Source organism: Atta colombica, unplaced genomic scaffold (assembly GCF_001594045.1).
Source record: "Atta colombica isolate Treedump-2 unplaced genomic scaffold, Acol1.0 scaffold88, whole genome shotgun sequence".
In the NCBI taxonomy this organism is placed as follows: domain Eukaryota; kingdom Metazoa; phylum Arthropoda; class Insecta; order Hymenoptera; family Formicidae; genus Atta; species Atta colombica.
The window spans coordinates 1,334,193-1,343,658 of record NW_017259581.1 but is presented as its reverse complement, the minus strand read 5'-3'; the positions used below and the strand labels follow the sequence as shown (position 1 = coordinate 1,343,658).

Sequence of the window (9,466 nt, the reverse complement as noted above, 5' to 3'; positions counted from 1 at the left end):
AGTGGCCTCTTCGCGGAAACGCCGTAGTGAATTGTCTGCTCGACGACGACGGTGACCGCACGATGACGACGACGACTACCAAGACGAAGACGATGACAATGGCAATGGCAAGCGAGTCCTCGAAAACGGACGACCGTCAGTGACGCGACATCATCAGGAACGTCGTGTTGCGATCGTCTCTCCTTCGTAGCGGTCGTTAAATCGGCGTGGGTCGATCGAGAGCCGGGGAGAGTAGGGAGAGGAGGAGGCGATTTTTAGCCGGCGGAGGGAACGGCGGGAGAGAGAGAGAGAGAGAGAGAGAGAGAGAGAGAGAGAGAGAGAGAGAGAGAGAGAACGCGCGTTTCCTCCTCGAGGCCGATTAACAGTTGGCCCGAGGGACGCGAAACGATCGAGTCGGTTTCTTCGGTGCAGTTGCGAGCCTCGGCCTCGGCCGAGGCGCAATAAATATCGACCACGGGAGTGGAGGCTTAGCGATGCGAAAAGTGGACCATTCGATCGGGCCACGTCATATCTCCTAGCATCCGGCATCGTCGTCGAAAAGGCGCGAGATGCATTACGATCGTGACATGTGCACGTTCCCGGGGGGATGATTCGTGCGCTTTCAATTATCAGCGCGCGAAGCCCCCCGGGGGTCAGGTTTGCGCCCAGACCATCTCTCGTAGTAGGTTCTTCGCGATTAAACAAAACATTGGTGCGAGGCTGACGTTGGTTCTCGGAATGTCGAAAAAATGCTGGGGCGGGGGTTGAAGAAACGTTGGTATAAGGGTGCGACTATAGCAGCGGCAACACTACAAAATATAGCATTTCGAAATGTCGGTATATATAGGGGAAATGTATAATATCAATTCTCTATAGTTCCTGTCATATTGAACTATGACCAACGGTACGGTTTATCTATAGTAGTGCTAGAAATATCAGTAGTAACGTGGATCTCACGGCATTTCGATATGCATATTGATGAACGTTTCGGAATTGCTGATACATGGTAGTACGATGATGCATTTATGGCAGTGCCAACGCAGTGATAGTGTAAGGTGATAGTGCTCATGCGACGCATTGCACTTTTCGGATGTCCTACCGCACTGTTAACGCAATATTAATATATTAAGGTACGTGTCTATATCAGTAACTTTTCATTATAATTATTTCTAGCTAAAAATATACATATATCTATCTCCAAAAATTTCAACGATAATTATCTATTACGATTAACAAACCGTAAATATTCGAACTTTTTTTTAGAGACATGTTAAAATGTTCCCAAGTATAATACATGGAAAATTTCGACAATATTGTGTATAAGCGATTTATCGCGTTTCATCAGCTTTTCATTGTCCATTATGCCTTATTTACATGTTGAATATATAGCTCGTATCGTTTCCTAGAAATCTAATAATCTGACAGACTGTGTCAAGGCAAATTTGGCCGATTGACACCGTGAGGTAATAGATGACAATTAAACCGGTAAATATCCCGAAAATGTTGATCGATTTTTTTTTTCATTATGCAAGCACACCTTAACTTGTTAGTATCGACATGATAACATCGATGGAGCGATGATAATTTGGGTTTGCATTATCATACAATATCGATGAGCCTGTTTTGGAATTCACCTGTCTGCGTAACTTTTCAAGGGCTGATGATTCATGCTTAATTAAACGCGCAATTCGTTATTAAGGAATGATTATTAACCGAATTTCATTTTTGCTTGTGTTTCTGTGTTTAAAGATTATGACACACAAAACAATAACTAAATAGTAAGCAAATCAACATTTTGGATTTTAAAAAGAACAAATTTTGATCCAATAAAATTATTTTTAGATCCGATATAGCTAAATTTTCCAAATATTCTAACAAAATCATGTTTTTTTTCGTATACTGTTTCGTAATCATTGTCTTAGGATCTTTACTGTGATTGGCCAATTCGTTTACTGTTTATGTTTTACTGTGTGCTATGGGCTTAAAGACTTATTCATCTCGTAGTTTATCTCAGAATTAAATTCGTAATAATTGAAGAGAAGTTATAACTCACAGGAATTGTAAATGTAACGACTGTTTACAATTTGAAGTCACATATGTGGTGTGAATAATTTTTATGCAATTTGTGAAATAAGAATTAGACGAGAAAACTGTAACACAGAGGATTAAAATGATTAGATCTTCAAAGTCAAGGTTGTATCTTCTTGCTTACTGGATATCATGAGCAATTCTCAAGGATATTTCGCATTTCACGCAAAGATCCACAGCATAAAGTCGTGATACAGCAGATCCACAGATCTGTTGTATCACGACTTTATTCGGAGAACCAAAAAAACTGACATTCTCTATTCTTCTCTAATCGCTATTAATTTGGAGTTAATGGTGCACCTATTGGACTCACTCACTTATAAGTCTCTTTATCAAAAGTGTCAAACAATTAAATTTTCTTTATGTTACATTTGCAAATTTGAATTATTCTTATAAATATATTTATAATCGTTTATTCTTTCTTATATAATTATATCATTTTGGTTTCTTGAAATTGATTAGTGTGCTTTTTAATTAACACAAGTTACATCTTACAGATGTAACGTCAGTAACTATGTTACAGATTTTAGCATCAGGAGGGTTAAGAATGAAAATGTACAATAATAAGATATTTCAGATCGCGCTATATGAATAAATCAAATACACTTAAATTTATAGTGTCAAATTTAACCTAATGTAAGTCATCGCTGCTCCTATTAAATATATCGATATTTTATACTAAAACGATAATTAAATTTAACACTATAACGTATCAATTTGACACTATATAGTGTCAAATTGACACTGTATAATGTCAAATTGATATTGTATAGTGTTAATTTTAATTATTGTTTTAGTATAAAATAACGTAATTGAGAGTAGGAGCAGTGGCGATTCATCTCAAGTTAAATTTGATACTATAGATTTAACAGTATAAGTAGAGAAAGGGCGCTAATAGATCTAAGATAATTACATTTTACATTTTTACATTTTTAAATGTAAATTTTATCTTTCAGTTAAACTACGCGCTGCTTACTGTCAGATTTAAAACGCAATAAGCGTTTTAAAATTCATAAACTGAAGTTAAATAATATCACAAATTAAATTCAACATCGATTTAATAATAATACTACTAACATCTTAAAAATTTGTAAAGAATTTGTGAGAAATATTACCTCAATTAAGATTAGAACTCTCGACTATCCGAATATCGAAGAAATGTCTTTTCCCATTCAACCACTGAAGTATGTAGTAATATTTACTATTATTATTCAACTAATGAAGCATGTAGTAATATTTGTTATTATTATTCAACCATTGAAGCAATTTATTATTATTATTATTATATATTATTAACAAATCTCTCAATCAATATTATTCAATCAATAAATATTAAAAAAGCAATATTAACAAATCTCTCGATCAATATTATTGAGCATTAATTTAGCCTCGACCGGATCTTTTTTTATTGGACCTTTCTTTACTCATTTGAAAATGTACAACTCTGTCGCAAATGTAATTGTTAGATCAACTACAAGATAATTTTTCATAAGTTGATTAACTTATAATTAGACTTAAACTGATATTCCAATGGACTTCATCTATAACGAATGAAGATGTCATGAATGAAGCTTATTGAGTAAAACATCAGATTAAGTTTAACCACCAAATTAATTAGATAATGAAAAATCGGGCCTAAATATCTTTAAACATCGAAATTAGAACACAATTAGAAACAAAGTTGACAGCTATCCCTTAATAAGTGCGGACCGCGCACTTAATTAGTCCTTGAAAAGTCACGTGTAACAGAATACAACGATACGATTTAAAATACATATTGCGCGATCGTGAAACTGCAGTTTCACAATACTATGATCGATTCAAGCAGCTCGATTGCTGCTTTTACCGGCATAGAGTTGCGCGGTATGAAAATTCAATTAAAATTTCCATCTATCGCATCTATTGTTCCGCAAGGCGAGATTGGACGCTTTCGACTGATTGTCCTGATTTCGCCATTTTATTTACCGACGTGGCATCGTATGGCGACTCGGGAGACGTGGACTAAAATTGCGTCGTCTCCACGGAACCGTTCGTTCAATCAATTTAGGGGTTATTTCGGAGTAATACTCACCCCCGGGTTCGTTACTTGGGAAAACTGACCGATTATATCGCGTTTGCAGGAAACAAAGGACACAAAGTGTATTTATTTTTATTTGTTTTGTTCGTCATGCCGCTCTGTCGCTTGCAACATACTGTGCTTCGGAATTATACACAATAAACTAAATGATTTTGAGAAAACAATTCGACAATTCGTCAATGCGACTTTTCTCAAAGTTGTACTATACTATGAAATAGCAATCGAAGCATCTAAGAATCAAAGAAAATTTAAATAGTCCAGAATTCGAGAAATCCGGAAAAGCCGACCATTTTATTCCTTTTCTCACAATTGAAAAGGGTTAATGCCGCGCACGCTTTCTTCGTGTTTGCTGAATGTCCCGCATCTGAATAGAAAACAAGGAAATTCGTTATCGGCCGCACAAAGCTTCTCAGGGAAATGAGTCCCCGTCGAGAGAGAATTCCGCGAGAGTTAATCCCATAGAAAGGCGAGCTTAGTGTCTCTTTCCTCGGAATTTTATGACGGCCTTCTTCCAAGACAGTGATTTCTCTTACTGATATTACTTATTCGAGCTTTTCTTAGAATTGGCCCGAAGCGCTATTTTTCCTGATTTTCCTTCACGCACTTTCCACGACGTGTTGCGAATGTTACAATAATCCTTATACCAAATCATCTCGCAGATGTGGCGATTATGGAAGTACGGAACAACGGATGCAAAATATATTATGATTAAAAATATAGAATGAAGTGGATATTCCCTCTTTTCATTTACTACCAGAATCTGACACACATTGTTTTCTTGTTTATTTAAAGCCAACTCTACGCATGATATATGTATGACATTGGCCAATGTGATATCGTATATGGATCGTTATATAGTCAATTTATATCACGTACATTGCCAGCATTGGTATTCGCCAACATTTTATGATGACATTGTGATTTTTATGAAAAAAAATATTTAAAAAAGAATGCTCAACAATGTACGTTAGCTCGATTTAGGTAATTGGATACATACATTTGGCAAAGCAAATTGCGCTTCATAGAGCGCTATTTAATTATTTAAAGTGATTTTGCCAAGAAACATTGACATTCGATAATATATTGCATTTCAAAAAGTATGTAGCAAATGTTAAATATATTTACTAATAAATATTATATTTTATATATACAAAGAAACTTGTATTGGCTCTTATAGACTTTTCTTTTTATTTATTTGATTGTACAGAATGCGTCACTAAAATCCGGACAAATCGAACATTTTCTTTAAACAAAATGTTTTTAATGAAAAATTAAATATTACAAAAAATCCTTTTACGTGGCACTTGGAGGATCCCTGTAGTACAATTATTCGATATATTCCCCATTAGCTTGAATGATAGCCTCTATTCTCGATCTGAAGCGTTTCGCACGCTGTAATGTAGCGCTGTCCATGCCAACGAATGCTGCCTCAATAGCAATCTTTAAGTCGCATTGGAAATGAGAGACTTGTTTGTTACCCTTTCAACTACGCTACATACGTAGTAGTTCAAGGGATTTAAATCTGAGCTGTTGAGAGGCCAGAATGAGAGCCGAGGTGAGCAACTTGGCTTGTCCTGGCAGCCTCAGAGAACATCTGTCGTATTTTTAATGTATATGATTTGTATCGAAGGTCCTCCTCGGTAATTCGACGCATTGTTGGCTCGCTTACATCAACAATCGATGCTAATTTTCACAACGATTGCCCTGGGTCATCCAAAATCAGCGCTTGAGCCCTTTCAACGACTGCTGGAGTCCTCGCGGTGCGTTCTTTCAAGTGATTCTTCCTCGCTGGCATACTGGAATCTTAGACTGTTATAAAGCCGTATATTTTGCCACAACGTCATAAACAATTGATCTCGGGTATCCAAAGAACCGAATTATTTCTGTTGCTGAGCGCCCAGCGCGAAAGCCTTCAATGATCGCGGCTGTTCGATTATACTCCGCACTTGGTTTCAACATCGCGGCCATTTTGAGAATATGATTGTTTACTAGAAGCATCAGACTTTCTCAGACGCCAACAACTTCTGGCGGAGGCACAATATAACGGAAAATTTAAATTGAAATTTGTCTGGATTTTGACGCACCCTATATATTACTCGAGCCTTTACTTTACTTCTTGCATGTTAAATATGTCTTTGAAAAAAAGACATGCACGCACCCATATACTCATACATTCTTTCGTTAAAACTCTCATTTTGCAAAATAGCTAATTATGTTTTTTTTGTGGAATAAAACAATTAATTTATAAGCTATTGGTATCAAAACAATGATTTCATAAGATACTCATTCCCTTACATGCGGTAAAGTTATTTTTCTGATAGAGCAACTAATAAACTTATTGGATTTCATATTTTGATATCAGTTATCAATGATTCAATAACGAAGTTATGCCAGAATTAGAATTTGAAGGGAAGTGCAACGCAAAAATTAAAATAAATAGATAAAATAAACCCCGAATCAAAGTAATGATGAGACAAAATTTCAGATTCGAGCAGCCGCTTATATCTTAATGACGCGTTACACGGATTATTAATTACGGACAAAATGAGAAAATGAGACTATTGTAATCCCAGCCGGTAGCCGAGGGTTAACGATTACGCGACGAGAGACACCGCCGCCTCCCCACGCGTGCTTAATTGATTTCCTGTAGTGAGTGAAAACTCGCCTGTAATTGAGCAAGACATTAATAACTCTGCGCACTGAATAATTCGTAGAAACGTACGTTCCCAAAGTCTCAGGACATGCCGGAGGACTTATCGATTTCAGATTAGCACGTAAATTGGCAGGCGAAGAGAGGGTGCAGGCTTGGCGAGGATGCAGGGGAGGAATGTGCTTTCGCCCACGCATCTGCTTGCCCTCAGGTCATTTGGGGATTCATTTTGATATTCTGGCTATTCCCCTCTTTTCTATATCGAGCGCTTGCCAATCGGAATTCTGTCTTCTCGTTCTATTCCATTCTTCTATCTCTTACTCTATCTCGAATTATACTTTTCTAAAAGCGTTTTCAAATTTCTTGCTCGCGACTTTCTCGAGTATTGTCGATACTGCCTTTAAGAACGAATCCAATTTTAAGCTCGAAAGTAAGACGAGACGAAAGTTTTGTAACAGATGCCGTAAAATGACCAACTTAACAACTTGTTTCGTTGAAAACGGAAAAATTCGACAGTCAGCGTATTGGAAGAAGAAGTACAATGGAACTCGGAGTGACTTTAAAACGCGAGTTTAAATTATTTCAACAGTTGAAATATCAGCATGGTGTTGCATGACTCAATGACTTGTGTGTATCCTATTTCCTTTTCCCCCCTATATTTCTCCTATATGCCTTCTCTTTAGCTAGACGAGAACACTACCCCCATTATCGCTAGTCGAATAGGTTTGGGTTCATCAACCCGAGATACATCGATATATCGACGGCGGCTTTATCTGACTGCCCGACTACACCTGATCACACATGCACAAAGCCATCTCCATTTTCAGGATGGTACTCGGTTTTTTCATCGCGTCACAGCCTTGATGGCGATTTGCGTTGACCTTGCATTTTGTTCGAGAGATCAGTCGGATGGTAACGTGATATCATAAGTAATACGATATCATCAGTAACGCGATATAGCGTCATAGTGTCATTTTTAACGGTGAAACTTTGAATTTTCGCGAGTCATTCGCGTTTTGCCACAAGTTTCATGAAAACTTTCGGGCGACCTGTATTGTACTTTTAGCGCTGAATGTGATAGCCTGACCCTTTTTTTCTTACAAATTTTCATGGAAGACCTTCTTTTTTTTATCTTGACGCGCAAATCTCCCGACTGGATGTTCCGTTTCTGTTGAAAAAAGTCGACCACATAAAGCCCAGATTATATCTTGTCTTATGAATTTCCCGATGGTCAAACCGGGAAACGTTTTCCGGATTTACGAGAAATACTGCGGAGAGATTTTTATTCGAAACTATGAGAAAACGGCGGATATAATAAAGTAAATCTTCATCCGCAACCTGAAACAAGAAGGGAAGCGCATACAAAAGGAAAGCGTTTATAGCGTCGAACCGGCGCATTTTGCCATTTGCCGTTTATTATTGTCGCAGTTTGTTGCATGAATACGATGCGGAACCGCGGAAACTGAAAGGCGGAAGTAGAACGAATCCCGGGTAAAATGCCAGGTTTTCTTTTATTCAAGCTAAATGATCTGTCCGAAGATGCTTTTATCTATCCAATGACTTTATATATGTGTTACTTACGTATCTTATTGTCAAATAGATTGTGTATCTCATGTAGATTGCCGCAGACGTACGAGAAATAAATCGAATGCTCGCGAAATTAAAACGCAATATTCGACAAAAACTTTATTATTTATTATTATATCAATAATTGATCTGTCGTTTAAATTTCTGCTGGCTTCTTCGACATAAGGATAAAAGAATAATAATTTGAAATTATGATTTATGAGCTTTCAAATCTAACAAATTGATCTTTCATTGGTAATGTTTTCTCTGAAATTTCTCTGAAATTTTCATCCTCAGTTTTTCTGTAACCTGGGTTTTTAAATTTCAGTACAGATTTTTATCTATTGTTTCGGGCTGTATAAAAATCTGAAAAAAATCTTATATATTCGTGAAAGCTTCAAAAATGAAGTTTTGCTTTCACAAATTTTATTATCATAGAAGTTGGATTTTACGTTTTTTACAGATTTAAATTTATCTACCAGAATTTAAAAAAAATCAAATGTGCTTTGAAATCCAATATTGCCGATGAAGGGTAAACATTTCGAATTGCAGAATTGAATATTTTCACTTAGAACTCTTTAAAAATAAATTTCTGTTTATAATGATTTCAAAATTATTTATCTCCTCTCTTATTGTTAATTCAAATCTTATAAATAACCTTATAAATTATATTATTATTATAATTCTAGTCGTTCACTTTCCCATAAATGTTAGAGAATTAGAGAGTCAATTGTATGGAGATGTTGGATCAATTAGTGCCAACGACATTCGGCAAATATATAGTCAATAATATCAATTGTAAAAATAGCTTACGTAAATGTCCTTTAATATGTACAAATGTTTCTGTTTCTACGAGTTAAATGCCTGATATTTCTGTCCACTTTTCTTAATCCGATGTGCTTTGATAAATAATGAGAGCGACACGTTCTCGTCAGAGGAAGTATATCAAAAGACAAAACATTAAAAATTGAACGAACTATAGAGATGTATGAGAAAAGTAGCTTTAAAATATCGAGTAGATATTCCTAAAATTTAGAGGTTCAAATTCGTAGGTACAAGTACCGAAAAAATCGAAATTCGATAATATAAAAAAATTTGATCTGACA

General features: G+C 36.2%; 1 protein-coding gene across 1 annotated transcript in view; it reads left to right on the top strand.

Moving 5' to 3' along the window:
• The first annotated feature begins 1,005 nt into the window (after window positions 1-1,005).
• The window catches only part of LOC108693161, a 16,917-nt gene continuing 8,456 nt past the window's right edge, over window positions 1,006-9,466 (top strand). Inside the window, exon 1 of the mRNA XM_018201946.1 lies at window positions 1,006-1,109. The gene's annotated coding sequence lies outside the window, so the exon portion shown is untranslated. The remainder of the gene's footprint in view (window positions 1,110-9,466) is intronic.